This window comes from Xiphophorus couchianus, chromosome 23 (genome assembly GCF_001444195.1).
Source record: "Xiphophorus couchianus chromosome 23, X_couchianus-1.0, whole genome shotgun sequence".
Taxonomy (NCBI): domain Eukaryota; kingdom Metazoa; phylum Chordata; class Actinopteri; order Cyprinodontiformes; family Poeciliidae; genus Xiphophorus; species Xiphophorus couchianus.
Window position 1 is genome coordinate 4,212,018 of NC_040250.1, and position 15,829 is coordinate 4,227,846.

Here is a 15,829-nt window from a genome sequence, read left to right on the forward strand (position 1 = left end):
CTCCCCAGCTCCTGGTGGGATGACACGGAAAACGGAGACCTTAAAGGCAGTGGGCTTGCAGCTCAGGGGAGGAACGCAAACATCAATCGTATGAATCCAAGGAGAATGTGTTCTGGGTACTTTTTGGATGTGTAAACCAGTCCAGAGGCACTGTGTGCCTGAGTACGCTTGGTTTTTCTCTGCATGTGTGCATGTCTTTATGATGTGTCCTTAAAACTGGATGTGTGTTTTTGTGGACTTGCGTCTAGAAAAAAAAGAAAAAACCTTCTTAGTCTCCCCTCTTCTAGGGTGGAAACGGGGTAATAAATAGCAGGGTATCTCCTGGCTGCAGTCCAGGAACCAAAGGCTCTGGCAAGGAAGTGACTCATTTCACTGGAGAAAAAAAATGAGGAGAAGGGATAAGAGGATTTTTGTCTCTTATTATCAGTCAGCCAAGGCAAACCACACTGGCAGGCCAAAGAGGGGAGGGGAGGAAGTGGGAAAAGATAGGGAGGTGTTTGAGATGGGGCTTGGAGGAGGAGAAGACTGTTGCTCTGATGGGACCTCAGCCGCTGGTATTCAGCTTTTTAGGAAATGACTTTTGACCTTTCTTGCGTTTAAATATACAGAAGAAGCATTTGTGCCAACAGAATACATTTTACTTCATATAACAAATGTGTTCTGAAAAGCGACCCTTTTTTAACTATCAGACTTTAGTTTGTTTTTAAGAAAATGCTTCAAGTTAATCATGTTAATAAATAGGGAAATGTTATATTTTCTGTTTGTGTTCAGCACAGTAGCTACTGTGGTCCCAAATCTGAGCCAAACATTTCTGAATTCGCCGGCGCGTCAGTCAAATTATACAGTACAATGTTTAAATACAACGTTTAATAATTAAATGCTGCTTGAAACAACTTAAAAGTTACTAACCCTTCTGAAGAAGTTCACTGCTACCTGGATGTCAAAATAAACTTTTGTAAAAATACACTGCCTTGCAAAAAGTATTTGTACCCTTTTATACATTTTGCGACGTTTGATTTGTCTCCACCATTGTTGCACTTCTTTTTTTACCCTTCTTGTTGGCAAAATAACTCGAGCTCACTCAAATTAGATGGATTATGTCTGTGAGCACTGATATTGGGTTTTTTCCTTTCCTTACAAATCCTCAATATGATCTAGGTCTGTACTTTGACATTGCCATTCTAACAAATAAATATGCTTTGATCTAAAGCATTCCATTGTAGTTCTGACTATATATTTGGTTAGTTGTCCTGATGGCCACACACTTCTGTTTCAGCCTCCAACATTTTAAAAAACATGATTTTCATGTTTTTAGCTCCATCCATCTGCGCATAAGCTCTGACAAGTCTTGCTCAGCGTGTCAGTATAGTCTGGACAGCCATATTTTGGTAGATTTGCAGTTGTCCCATGCCATTTTCATTTTTAGATGATGACTTTGAACAGAGATCCATGAGATGATTAAATTGTTTTTTCCACACATTGTCTTCTGCTTAATTAGGGGGCAGGGCCTCAGCCGAGAAGTCCAGGCTTCCCTCCTCCAAGCCACAATTTTACACTTCTTTATAAATAATTATCTGATCCACTACAGGATAGTAATGATTTCCTATTTTCATTATCACCGTCATTCATGTGGTCTGAGGGAGGCGTTTATCTTCATAATCATAAACCACACAATGAGAAACCCCACTGTTAGGCAATGAACACTTAGCGCCACTTGGAGCCATCTGAGTCCCCAGGTGGGTGTGCAGTATGGCAGACCTTTGTCCTGTGTGTGTGTGGAAAAGCACACACTGTCAACACAGGAGAGAAAAGCTAATATTTACCACGTATGGCCTCAGCTTTAATATTAGCCGGAGGTACAAGTCAAAGGAGAACAGAACTCTCTCTCTGGTCTTACTTCCTCTCCAAATGTAAATCCTAAAGATTTCCTTTTTAAGCCTTTTATTGTTTTTATTTAGAGATCATTAGAATTGGACATGAAAAAAACAGCTGGGCAGCAGAGTTGAACTTGTTGTAAATGCAATCTGGAAAAATTGCTCCTTGCAGTTGTCAGCTCTTTACATAAACTCACCATAGCCACAAATCTCATCAATCTTAGGCTTTTAATGATTTCTTTGATGCACTAGTGGGGATTTAATTAGTCTTTTCTCTAACTCATACAACCCCACTAAAATATGGTGGAATTCTAGTCGGGTCGCTTAGGAAGCTTCACTTTGACCACAGCCTTGTTGTAGCCATAAACAAGCATCTGGGATGATTCTGGATGGATATTCGATCTTTTCTCTTGGCATAGTGCAATTAAATTACTTTGTTTTGTATCACTGACCGGCTTTTAAGCATAGTCCACATATTTCCAGTCAGAAGCTTAACTCTAGCATGATGTCTTCATTCCAAAACTGATACTGATCTGTGTTTCAGTCTTTATGCATCACAAATCTGGAACAAATGTCCAGAAAACTACAAAACAACCAACAGAGTTTCTTTTAAATCAAGGCTCCCCCTTCTCCCCCTCCCTTGATGGTTTTTGGGTTGGTTCTGATGTAACAATTATGGCCACATACTTAAAACTTGAACACGTTTAGATATTCTAACAGGACTCAGATACAAACAATTGGTAAAGAAAAAGAAAGACGATTCCAGAAGACCAGCACGTTAGAAGACCTCTACCAGTTCTAATAATGGCCAAATATCCCAACAGAAATGAGATGAAAGCACAAACTTGATGACAAAAAGTTTGGTTTCTTTGGAACTTGTGAAAGGACATTTAATCCAAATACTAGTTTAGGTGAATGCATTAAGCCTCTATGCACTTTGAAATGTGTGTAGATTACACATGACATGAAATCAAATTTGTGTACCCAGGTCTAGTTTTTACAAATTATCAGTTTTGTAATCCTTTCACTTTTAAAAAGTCAGTTTATGAATTAAAGACATTATGTCCCAGTGATTTTCACTTCCAGTTTATACACATTGTTAAAAACAGTATGTCCAATTTTCTTGAATTTGAGAAACTCTACCCTAAATTGCTGATCAAAATACTTACTTTTGTGAATGTACAAACCAACTATGCAATGCATACAGAAGAAAAAACTCGCAGGTAATCCACAGAGAGACCCAATCTTTAGAGAAGGTATTTTGTAAAAATGTTCCTTCGTCCTACTTCTGATCCAAGCAGGAAATAATCTCTGGGGCATTTTGTCTGTACAGCACACATGAACAGAGTTAACCTTTAAGACACACTGGCAATGTCCCGTCTCAGGAAAAGACTCCAGACGAGTTCTTGTCCAAGCATTTTTGCCGTAATGCTGCATGAAATCGCCTGAGGTTTTTGAATGAGTCAAGCTGTTGGGTTCTGGCGTGGGACCCACATCAATATCCCACTTATGCTGGTGGCCAGGTGTTGAGGGGAAATTCTCAATTGAATATTGTGTCCAAGTTTGTGGGAGCTCGGGGAGCAGTATCTTGTGTGGATATTCATTTCACCGCCTCACTGTGCACCCTGTCTCCTCTCCTTCCGTCTTGTTTTTGGCATTCCTCCGATCCGGGCCGAGTGCAGTCTGCTGTGGCTCCCACTTGCACACCTGCCACGAAGAAACAGCTGTGGCCCGGCACAACATCATTAGTGCAGCTGAAAGAGAAGGAAGGGCCTGCATGGCCATACCCCGCTCTATTTACCCTTTCTATGAGTTCAAATTCAGGGCATCTGTACAATGGACAAACATTTTTATGATAAAGACGTGCAGTAGTGGCCCACTCCCCTCGCTCTTACTGTGGGGACATGTAACACGATCATAATGGAACCTGTAGGAGATCAGGGGTGCTAAAAGGGAATTTTATACTTCAGGATGAATGTTTCCTTATGGGGTGTTCACTCCACAAAGCTGTAAAGTGGATGACTTTAAGGGCCAACATTATATCCCTATACAAAAAAACGTTTCCACGATGATGGGTTTTGATAAAACTCGAAAAAACACAGAGTGAAAAACTGCCTAAAATTGAAGCTTTGGTCTGTGTTGGAAAGACATCACCAGAAATCTCTCGTGTTACGCATTTACAAGCAGTCAGGACTCATGGAGGGGCTGAAATCAATATGTCCTTCGTGCATGTAGAGGACAAGGAGAGCACGGAAGTTCTTCCATTGATTTTTGGGAAGATGCTGCAGTATAAACCTCCCCTAAGACCATCTGTTCTTTCAGAAACACCGGAGGGAGATTTGACTCTTGTGGGTACCAAGGGCTGCTGTGGAGAGCAGACACCAAGCCATAGAGCCAAGCATCCGCTGCAAAAAAATTATCTGAGGTGTTTTAACAGGGAACAAATTTGTTATTGCAAAAATATCTCTCCAATTTAGGCTGAGGTATAGCCTGCAGGTTTTGATGGCACTGTTGGGATTTTTGAAATTTTAAAGGTCAGCCATGATATCAGCAAGGAATTAGAATAGATTAAATTTTTATTTATTCAATTGGACTGCACAGTAGTGTAGTTGGTAGCACTGTTGCCTTGCAGCAAGAAGGTCCTGGTCTTTAAAGTATTTCTGCATGGATTTGCATATTCTCCCTGTTAATGCGTGGGTTCTCTATTGGTCCTCCAGCTTCCTCCCACAGTCCAAAAACATGATTGTTGGGTTAATTGGTTTCTCTAAATTCTCCTTAAGTGGCAGTGTGTGTGTGTGTGCATGATTGTTTGTCCTGTCTGTCTTTGTCTTGCCCTCTGATGGACTGGTGACCTGTCCAGGGTGTACCCCACCTCTTGCCCAAAATGTCTCACTGGAGATAGGAGTGATAGGCCACCAGCACTCCTCCTGACCCCACTAGATGGATGGATGTTGTGGTCAATTGATTGTCCCTGCTTCACTTGTTAAAGTAAATCTGTTGGGCTTCTCCTGGGCTATTCTTGTTGCTGCTTTGCTGGGCAGTACTTGTGAAAAAAGCCAGATCAAAAGCCAGATCTTTTGGTCAAGAAGATACTTGCGAAAATACTTGCTGAAACTGACGGGAGACTATCTGTAGTGAAATGAGTCCTGAACTGACATAACCTTGCAACGTCAGTTACACAAAAACTGGTCTTTACTCCAGACGCAATTTAAAAATCCAGATTACAAATTTGTGGCCATTGCTGTGTTTGAACATCCCTGTACTTGATGACATCATGTTGGAAGGGTGTTTGACTATGGGAGGGACTGGTGCATTTCACAAGGTATCATTATGAGGAAAAAACATTGTGTGGAAACCAATGTCTCAAGACATCAGCCCAGAAGAGAAAGCTGACTAGGTTTTTAAAATGGAGAATTACCACAAATAATCTAGGAACAATAAAATAAAGTCATTGTGACTGAGTGGCCACTGCAAATGTCTGATCTCAATCACATAGAGAACATGTGATTAGAGCTGAAGATGTATGTTTGATTCAAGTGATGCAGCTTAAAGGCAATTTTACTAAATGTGAAGGAAAATTAACACAGACTTCTGAATTTGAGGATGTCATTTTGATATTTAGAAAATGGATAAAATTGGTGATCCTAACTGACCTAAAACAAAATAAGTTGCATCTGATTTTTACAGCTACATACCATACCTGTTGCTGCACACAGAGTTTCGCTGATTGCTTGGCAAAAACAATGTCACGTACACGCCTCTACCAGCTTTGTACAGCTAAGGAGTCAAACATCCTCTTTGGAGAATTGTTCAAGCTGGACTTTCTGGGACATTTTAACATGTCAGTATACTTTGATCTAAGCCATTTCATTAAAGCTTTCTGTATTCCCACTGAAGACAAGCCTCCCCACAGCTTGATGCAATTACCATGTTTCCACATGGGATGTTAAGGATGATATGCAACATTTAATTTCCACCACATTCTTGTATTGCATTTTGCATGTAAGCACAAAAAATATGTGTTCCCTACTTTACCTGGGTAAGTACATGATTAATAATTACGGTTATTGACAGATTCTCCCACCTGAGCAGAGGATCTCTGCAGCTTCTCCAGAATCACCATGGACTACTGGCTACTTCTCTCATTAGTGATCTCCTTGGGCAGGCTTTCAGTTTCCACAGATGGCCATATCCTGGTAGGTTGTAGTTGTGCTGTACTCTTTCCATTCTCAGATGATGAATTGAACAGAACTGTGTGAGAAATTAAACTCTTGGGATATTTGTTTTAGAAACAAACCCTGCTTTAAACTCCTACAGCTTCCTTCCTGACCTGCCTGCTGTGCTTTTAGTCTTCCTGATGCTGTTTGTGCTCTGACGTTATTTAACAAACCTCTGAGGCCTTCAGAGAACAGATGGATTTACACTGAGCTTTAATCACAACAATTAGCTGATATATTGTTGCTGATATCATAGCACCATATTTCAGTTTCTAATGCTTAAAAAGTTATACTGTTTACAAAGCATAACTTTTCTTCCATTTCAGAATTATGTGCACCTTTTTGTTGGTTCATCAGGCAAAATCCCAATAAATTATGTTGACATTTGTTGTTGCAATGCAGCACAATTGAATGTTTAAAGACATATAAATATGTTTGCAAGGCACAGTACACCAGCAAAACCTTCAACTTTAAGAAATTGCAAAGTTACATGACCTCTTTAGTTGAATATTTCTTACAGTGGATCCCAACCAGAAAATCAATCCGTCACCATGCACACAGGAAGGAAGCCTGGGTTGGCGAGAGATACTGCCCTTAATGACATGTCTCTGTGTGTCTGGACCAGAGGGGGAAGTAACCGGATATTTAAACAGAGATAAGAGTGTGTGCCAAAGGGGCCGGGATTGAATATGAGTGAAGCCCCATGGCAACAGGCCGTGGCTATCAGATATGGAAAGGTAAATAGTAATGCAGCTGTAGCATGTTTTAATGCTGTAAATTAAAAGCTCATGTAACATTTATGAGAAGCTGATATATGCAGGACGTTGTTCTGTGCCAGATTTTTTGGAGCGATTTTCTCCATGCTCTTAGCGGTTCGCTTACTCAAATCAAAATTTGGAAACATCCATTTTGGCTCATCAGAATCTGTAAACTGAAATCTGATATGGTGCGTTTCCAAAAGCAGAGAAAAAAAACTATTGCTGCCATACAACACTGAGTGAAAAAAGTATGATTTACCCAACTTTCATTCTGGGGGAGAAAGGAGAAGTTGTGTGACACAGAAGGGAAATCCATAAACGACAGAAAATATGTTTAGCAAATGTTTTGTGGTGTTAAGGGTTGAACCTGATTTCTAGACATGTTGATAAAACCTGCATTTCCCAGAGTGGCAGTAAAGTTTCTCAGAAAGCAGGTCTGAACTTGTTTTATCCACCTGTGGGTTAGATACTAACAGCTTAACCACAACATGTATTGTGTAACTGTACGCCATTTAGTCAATTGAGGATAAAGTGTGTTGACGAATTACTTCAGTGTCATATCTACTAATCACCAACAGCCTTTTAAAATATGAAATAAAGTGATATTTATCAACTTCCATAATGGTAAAGTTGTGGATGGATGTGACAAAAACCTAAGAAAATGGAACCATACATATGACTAACAGGGTTTCCCCCAGAAAACTTGCTAAGCCTGGTGGTTGGGCGCTAGGGCAGTCATAAATCTTTTTGAGTTAAATTTTTTTAAAGTTGACAGGAAATTTGAAAATATCACTTGATAATTATGTGTTATTAAAAGACTGGGAGATTAATACCTGAACACCAGCTATAAAGTCTTAAAAAATGCAAACATTTTAAAAAGACTTAAAAAAAATAAGCAATACTTAGCCTGGTGGGGCCACAAGTAAAGCCTGGTGGCTCGAAAGGCTTATAATACACTGGGGAAAAAAGTTGGGTAAATCATGGGGATGAGGTCATTTGGTGCCATTTGCTTTTCGAGCCATTTTGGCAGTATTGAATGGATGTTGATCAAATTTGCTGAATATTTATCCTCAAATTTTTTATTTGTAATTGAAAATATAATTCCTTTGTAGCTCTAAAATGTTTAAGGTACAAAGAAAGGGAGAAAGAGAGCTTGTCATCTGGAAATGGTGTAAGGTTATAACTGAGTCAGCTTGACCCTTTGCCAGTTTTTGTCAGCAGCTTGTATAAGTATTTATCCCAATCTACCTCAATATTGTACCAGTAAACAAACATTTCATACCAATGTACTTCACCATCGCAAATCAGTTTTTCTCTTGATTAAGTTTTCTGATGACAGAGTCAATTATGAAAAAGTGTAAATCTCAAATGGAATTTGACTATATATAATTTTGTACCCCATTTCCATTACCGATAGGTCTAATCCTGTTTTTTCTAGTTGACTTCTATGAAAATTGAGAGAATATGACCTCTGATAAAATTAAAATAACTGACCAACCTCCTATGAGTGGATATTATTACGGAAGGCACATGAACATATTTTCTTACTGTTGACTGAATGGTGAAAGCAACCAGGCACAAAATTTTTCAACGTCTGGTTCAAATTGACGAACGGTCAGTACAAAATGTCCTGTGGTTTGAAGAAAATTGGGCACAAAATTACTGAAACTACAAAAGAAAGGCAGTGTTTCCGAAACCAAGCAGTACTTTTATGTTTTATTTGTTTATCCTTTATATAACTTTATATGACAGGGGAAGACCCAGTGGTGTTCAGAATCTTATTTACAAGGCGTCCTGGCCAATATGGCCAAGCAGCTTTAAGCTGCAGTGAAATACAACACAGAGAGACTTTCTACACATAAGACATCAAAGTCACTAAAAAATTAGTCTAAGTTATTAAACTGTAATCTTTAAAATTATAACATCCAGATGTCTGTATTTACAAGTTATTACAACTCAGTGAGATGAGCTCCCTAAAGTTTTGATTCTGGAGCTGATTAAATTGGTGAGGAGCAGAATATATAGCTGCTTATTTATGCCCACCTCAATAGATGCCTTGCCACCATGATTAGGAACAGGTAACTGTGTCACCATGGTAACCTACTGTAGCTTTATACATGAGGCCGTGCTGATGGTTTGATCTTTGTACTGATACAATCTAAAGGTAGAAAAAAATTTGGTGATGATTCTGCAATCTCTAAGATCGGTAGACTGTGTCAAACATTGCTGACAAATATTCACATAAAACACTTATCTATAATTAATGTCGCAAAAAAAGACCAGCACTAATTTAGTAGAAAAGTGTGTTAGCTTCATTTACAAACACACGCACGCATACATTTGTTTTATACCAAATGCTAGAAATAAAATAGGTATTTGGATTTAGACACTGAATCAATATCTAAACCATGAAGGGTGGAGACAGATGGAAAATTTAAAGACTTATTTTGAGTTTTAATTTTGAATTGACATTCAAAGCTAGTTGGGTTTTGCAAGTTTGGCAGCTGATATTGTGTCAATGCAACAGAAGACATGATGGTATTTAATAGAAAATACTGTTTTGATTCTCTTCAATATTGACACATAAAATTAATTCTAGCTTCACCAGAACCCATTTGGATATACAAAGGAGACTAGATTCCTTCAGGGATGGCAGCAAGACAGTGCTGCAGATACAGCAATTTACAGCTTCTCTCTTCTCTCTGTGAGCTGGACCTGAAATCATATGGAACATATGTTTCCTCTGTGGTTTTCAGGATAATACTCCCAGACAGCGCAGGCTTCGCCAGAGCGAATGATTAAACCCTACTTCATGGTGTGTTTGTTTTAGTTTTAGAGATTTGAATCATCATTCTATTTGGGAAGCTGAAAAAATATATTTCTCAACTCCTTAATGTGTGTCTGAAGAGCTGCTAGCAAACATGTGACCATCAGCTTGTTTTGCAATGATGCCTAAAATTGTCACTTTTATATCAATGCCAACATATTGCTATTCTGGTTAAGACTTTTTGAAGAAAAGAAGTAGATATGAAATGGAAAATCCTGGTAAAGTGAACTGTTAAAGCAACATCAGATTTAAGCTACTCTTACTTGTCTTTATCCCTTCTTCCAACACACACACAGAGGCCAGCCACTGACGAGGCCACAGTCAAACCTATGTTGGCCTAGGGGTCTGGTGAAGCTCCGTAAAAGGATTTGGGGGAACTGGATCCATTTGGCAGGGATGCAAGAATTTTCAATACAATGATCTTGGGTGTGGTGTGCCAGGAATGCTCTGTCCTCAATAGGTCTGAGAGGAATACACTGGGATCAAGTAGAGCGGCGGAGGGCGAGATGTAACGGTGGTTTACGTTTCCGCTTGGTTTTATGTTTTGTTTGTCCGTTTTCTTGAAAGGGTTTCTGGACCACTACTCCTCATCCTGTCATGATGAAAAATGTAGCACTCATCTTTACATTGATCTGGATTGGTGCCCCTCAATAATTTCAGATATTTTCCCTTGTTTAAGAAAAAGATGTTCATCTTTGTAATCTTTGAAAAGTAATGTCAGTGATGATATCAAAACCCAATGAAATTTTTGGAGCATTATGCAGCATTATCAGCTTGTAGTGTTATTAGACCACCTTAAACTGCATTAAAATAAATAAATAGGTTTTATCTTAAATATCCACTTGAAGTAGGAGTTTCTTCCTTCTCATTCCACCACACATTTAAAGGAACAAGGTGTTTCTGTTTTATTTTTTTAGATTTATTTAGGATTGCCAAAAATAATATAGAAAAAAAAAAACATTTTCTGAAAAAAGTAGTATTTGTGTTATTATTAGTTCTGATTAAAGTTTACAGTTATTGGATGGCAAAATAAATACCAGCTGTTCAGGTTAAAAGGGGACTTGAACTTGAAGTTCAAGGAACCAGGCTGTTGGTTGTGGTTTAATTCAGAAGATGTCTTTGCAGTTTCTTACTTTGGACAGAACCTAGTGGTACCAAAATATCAAAAAGAATTTGATGGTGTTTTTGCACCAATTCAGTCTAATTTGGCTTTGTTCAGCTCTCTGCACCGTTAACCAGAAAAAGAGTTGCCTGATCAGTCAATCAGAAGCATACTTGGGGAATTGCACAAACCATGTTGCATGAGGCAACTAATGTGAAAAATTTATGTTTTTGCATTCTTTAGACGAAAGAGAGACTGGGAATGTAAACAATCTGTCTCCTTGCTGGTGCTGATTCTCATATTCAAGGTTTCAACCATGTAATAACTGAATAAACATAAACCATATTATGGTTTATGTTAACCATAATATTTGAAATTGACAAATTGTGAATTAATTTAAAGCTGTCTGAATCTCAAAATAAAACCATTCACAGAAGGACTTTTGCTGTGCAGACATATTGCTTGATGCAATTACTGGAAAAACACTTTTCTACCCTCTTCTCTTAAGGCCATCATCTAAAAGTCTTCACCTCTCTATACGTTCAAATGCACATCCCACATACTAACGATGAGCAAGCTCAATGTGAGAAGCGCTTCTAAATGCAGCAAAATCTCTCACTGTGAGGATCTGGAAACGTAGCATCACTTTCCTGCATGTGAGGCCAGTTTGTTCCAAGTCTATGATGAATGCATTGTTTTTCACTACAGGCAACCATTGCTAACACAAGAAGTGATTGATTTCCAGCCTGTATGCCCCTCTTTTAACATTACTACTCTGCTAATTAGATTGATAGGGCTGTTATAGTCTCATCTCTGCTCATGATGAGAATATGTAAACAATAAATTTGATTTATCGTCCTGTGACAAAACAAACATTTTATTTTTGTTTTTTTTAGCAATAACATAAACATCTAAAATCGAGCATCCATTTAGTCTGCAAAATAATCTGAAAAATCATAATGCATGAATTTTCAAAACACATTTGTCATTTCTATAACTCTAAGCTACAACTACAACTTTTTGACAAGTGGGAAGCAAAAAAGTGTTTACTTCCTGACATTTTCTGTTAAAACTTGTTTAACAGAAAACTTGTATAACTTTTTGCAAAACTTGAGGGAATGTGGCACCCGTATCACTGATAATAGCCTTATGTCATTATTTAATTTTTGATAGCATAAACAACTGATAGTTTGGCATTTATATCTTCCCATAGAAGAGCTTTAACATGCCAGGCATAATTCACTGAAGGTGAACATCTGATTAGATTAGTAAGTCTGAGTTTCATTCAGTGTACCCCCGGAGTGATCAAACAGGTGTGCAGTGTTTCATCTGCCTGTTGAACCTGCATTTAACATGTTTTTGCACTTCATTCCATTGCATTGAAAGTCAGTCTCTCTAATAATGTAATGCTTTCACTAGACAGAGAATTGATGACCTTGGTGGAAATGATATTCCGACTGCAGGTCACAATTTTCCCGGAGTGGGACAGGCTCATGGTGCACAGCTCAGGAATTACCTTCACAATAGCAAAGTGAAAGGCGTTCTTAAAGTGGGGGGGAGGAGGGCAACAAAGAGTGCTCTGTCTAAGCAGTGCCTTTTGGAGAAATACTATCTGCTGCTGTGACCCGTTCACCCCCTAGCCTGCCTTTTGGGCTGATTACTATGAAAGGGCAGAGTGGGCAGAGAGCTGCACCTGTGTAAAACACTATAGAGCCATTGATTATTGATAAAGTTAAGTTGAAAATACAAACAAACTATGCCAGCAATTATTAAAAAAACACAACTTAAATTTTGCAGACTGAAGTGAGAGGTGTTTGGTTTTCAAGACTTTCCTATTTCTTCACTTTTCAAAAGTACAGAAATGTTAATAATCACATGGTATAATTTGCAAGTACACACAGATATAAAGACCTACATCTTTGGAGAGATGTTCTGCAGTTTGATGAGACTAAAATGAATGAGAATTGCTACATTCGTAAGGAAAAGGTTGCAAACCTAGGACCACCATCCCAACGGTGAAATACAAGGGTAGGAGCATCGTGGTGTGGGATTTTGATTTGCTGCCGGATGAACTGCTGCACTTCACAATCCCTGGCATCATGGGCAACATCTCAAGACAGCCAGGAAGTATAGGTTGGGGTGCCAATGCATCTTTATTACAAGCAATAAGGTCACTGTTTATGATTGACAATTAAAGGTTCTGATATCAGTATTGTAAGAATCCAGAAGAAGAGAAAACAAAATGTTAGCTGAATTTGTACAAAATCAGAAGGAATTCTACTAAAAAAGAAAATGTATGTTATCTTAATTTGAAGAAGATAATAAAAAAAATCTCGATGTAAATCTCAATATTCTGATATTTAAAAAAAACTAAATGGTTAGTAATCCTAAATTTCATAAACCATGAAAACCTTAGTCTGATTTGATGTCAGGAAGTGAGAGAAGTAACATCTTTTTTTATAGTGTCAATAGCTGGTTTCAGCTGCTGGTACTGTTTCTCAATTTGTGTGAAATTTATCTTAAGAGAATTAAATAGAAAAATAATCTTGCCAAAACCGATCTATCATAAAACTGCACAGGTGAGCTTCTGTCTAACCTGCCTCTGGCCTAAATCTCTGGCATAAATCAACAATCTATTTGGACATGTGCCGTGCAGGGCAGCAATGAAGAGCTTTGAAGATAGAGTGCTGCATGTAAAATGTGAGTTAGGCATTTCTTATTCTATAGGGTGTGGAACATCAGAGTCGTGAGACACTATTAGTTTTACTAAGTTTTCAAACATCACTTCTATTAGAGAAACAACCCTTGGCTAAAATCCAGTAATCTGTTATGTCAGAAAATAGATAAAGACGGCAAGAAAGTGTCTCGCTGAGCTTTGTGTTTTGTGAAACAGTATGAGGAAGATTGGTGCCATCTTCTTCCTACGCCTGCCCAGGTGGAAAGTATGAAACACAAGGCTGATGTGATAAAGCACAATATTATGTACTTAGAAAGCTACCAACAGCAAGCTAAATATATATGCAGTTTACAATTGTCACTGTGTTAAGACCTGGTAATTACTGTTTCTCAATGGCCATATGAGGTGTTCAGCTACATGCAGAATTTTAATTGGCTATTATGGAGTCTGCAGATTCCAGCACACTACTGGCAAAATATATTTAAAAGCAGTGATTCAGGAAAACATACCACTCCTCCCTGCATTGTTTTTTTTGTCTCTTTCCAGTTGTGCACATGCTAACAGCTGTCTGTTGTCGACCTAGAGTGTGCAGCAACTGGTAGAGCATTTTGATTTCTGCTATAAGGTGACATTTGACATGTCACCCAAGTATGTGTCAGGGGAGTCACTCACTGGGCTTTGGTTTGGGATACTTAACAAAGCTCTCATTTTTCGGTTTGTTCATTATTTTTCAGGGTTTTTTTTCTTGAAACTCCCCTGTGGTAGAAAGAGAAGGCTTAGCAAGATTCTTATCCTGTAGTGACAAAAAAATATATTTAAATTTGCATGGACTATTCTGGATGACTGTAACAGTATGGAATGCATTTTGCATTTCTCCATTTAAACATGTTGATGATGTACAGTACATCAATATGTGCCTGTGGCATCATATTCAAAAAGACTCAAGGTTATAGTTGCTGCCAAAGGTGGATGAGCTAAGTATTAACCAAAGGCAGTGAAGAGGTTTTCTGTTTTTAATGAATTTGCAAAAAATCTCTAAAACATTTTCCACTTCACCTTAATGGGGTATTTGTGTGTAGAATTTAGAGATTAATTTAATACAATTTGGAATAAGGCTGTAAGATAACAAAATGTGGAAAAAGTGAAGTGCTGTGAATACTTTCCAAAAGCAGTATAATTTGAACTTCTTTTGTCTGTTTAGTTGAGCTAAATGACTGAATATTTTTAAAGTCTTTGTTTTATGGCATATTCCAGTACAATTGGCAGAGCCTTCTTCTAACTAGCCAAAGAAGAGACAACCTATGCCTAACAACCAATGAGTGATTGATTCACTGTACAATTTGGATAGTTATTCATCAAGTGACTCAGGATGACTACATTTAAAAATACTTTTTCTCCAATAAGACATTTTAGGAAATCTAATACAAATGCCTAATTTTCCTTCATGGAGTCATTAAGCTGTTTGTAGAAATATCAGAACAAATATCTGCTAATTTAATAATGCAGATGATTCATCTGTGCCGGAAGAGAAAGCCCTATTTTGGCACCTTGTTTTGACAGACCAGATAAGGAAGTAAACCTCATCACAACCACACAAGCCCCTTCACCCTTTTCCTTTTCACCCCTTCCCCCCGACTGCACTTCAACCATGTACCCCCAGCTCAGAATCACTTCCAAAACTTATACATTCACAGGCTGAGGCTGGCCAAGTTTCACAGCTGTCGCACATTTTCAACAGATTCCACCAACCCTAGATGAGGCGGAGGAGAACACATTCCTTTTCTATTACACATGGGCTAAAAGGAATTACCATTAACATATGATATTGTGGAAGTGGGAAATTTGCCACCCCAACCTTGCCCAAAGCACTCCGGAACTCAGGGTCATGGATTTATTATCTCAGATGGTCCTCAGAGGTCACTGGGGGGTGTTTTTTTTTGTTTTTTTTTACTTTTCCCTCCCCTCTTTCGCTGTTCCGGCAAAAACCCGAGCAGCCCCAAGTGTGCTATTCATTAAGTACACTGCACAGCTTTGTGCATGCGTATGTGTGTGCATGTGTGGCTGAGGGTGTAGGGGGAGGGCTACCCGTAGGGGTTGGAGACACATGTTACTGTTGCTCTATGGGTATTTGTCATAGGAACGGCATGTCTTGTCAGACTGAAAGGCCATTCCCAGCTGTTAGGCCAAAGCACTGTGAGGGGCTTGAGCCAGTCCTGCCTGGAACAACCACGGTCACATAAACAGGATGCCTCAGATGTACAATTACACAAGAATGGATGACAAATAAGAACACTATAAATTTTTTTTTGTACTTGAGAATTTTTTCCCACAGCACAACTGAACTGTGTTGTTAAGTTGGTCTAAACAAATAACA

At 38.5% G+C, this 15,829-nt stretch overlaps 1 long non-coding RNA gene across 2 annotated transcripts in view; it reads right to left on the minus strand.

The window, feature by feature from the left end:
- Positions 1 to 15,829, minus strand: part of LOC114139719 (uncharacterized) — a 120,418-nt gene that overhangs the window by 20,370 nt on the left and 84,219 nt on the right. The window lies entirely within an intron of this gene.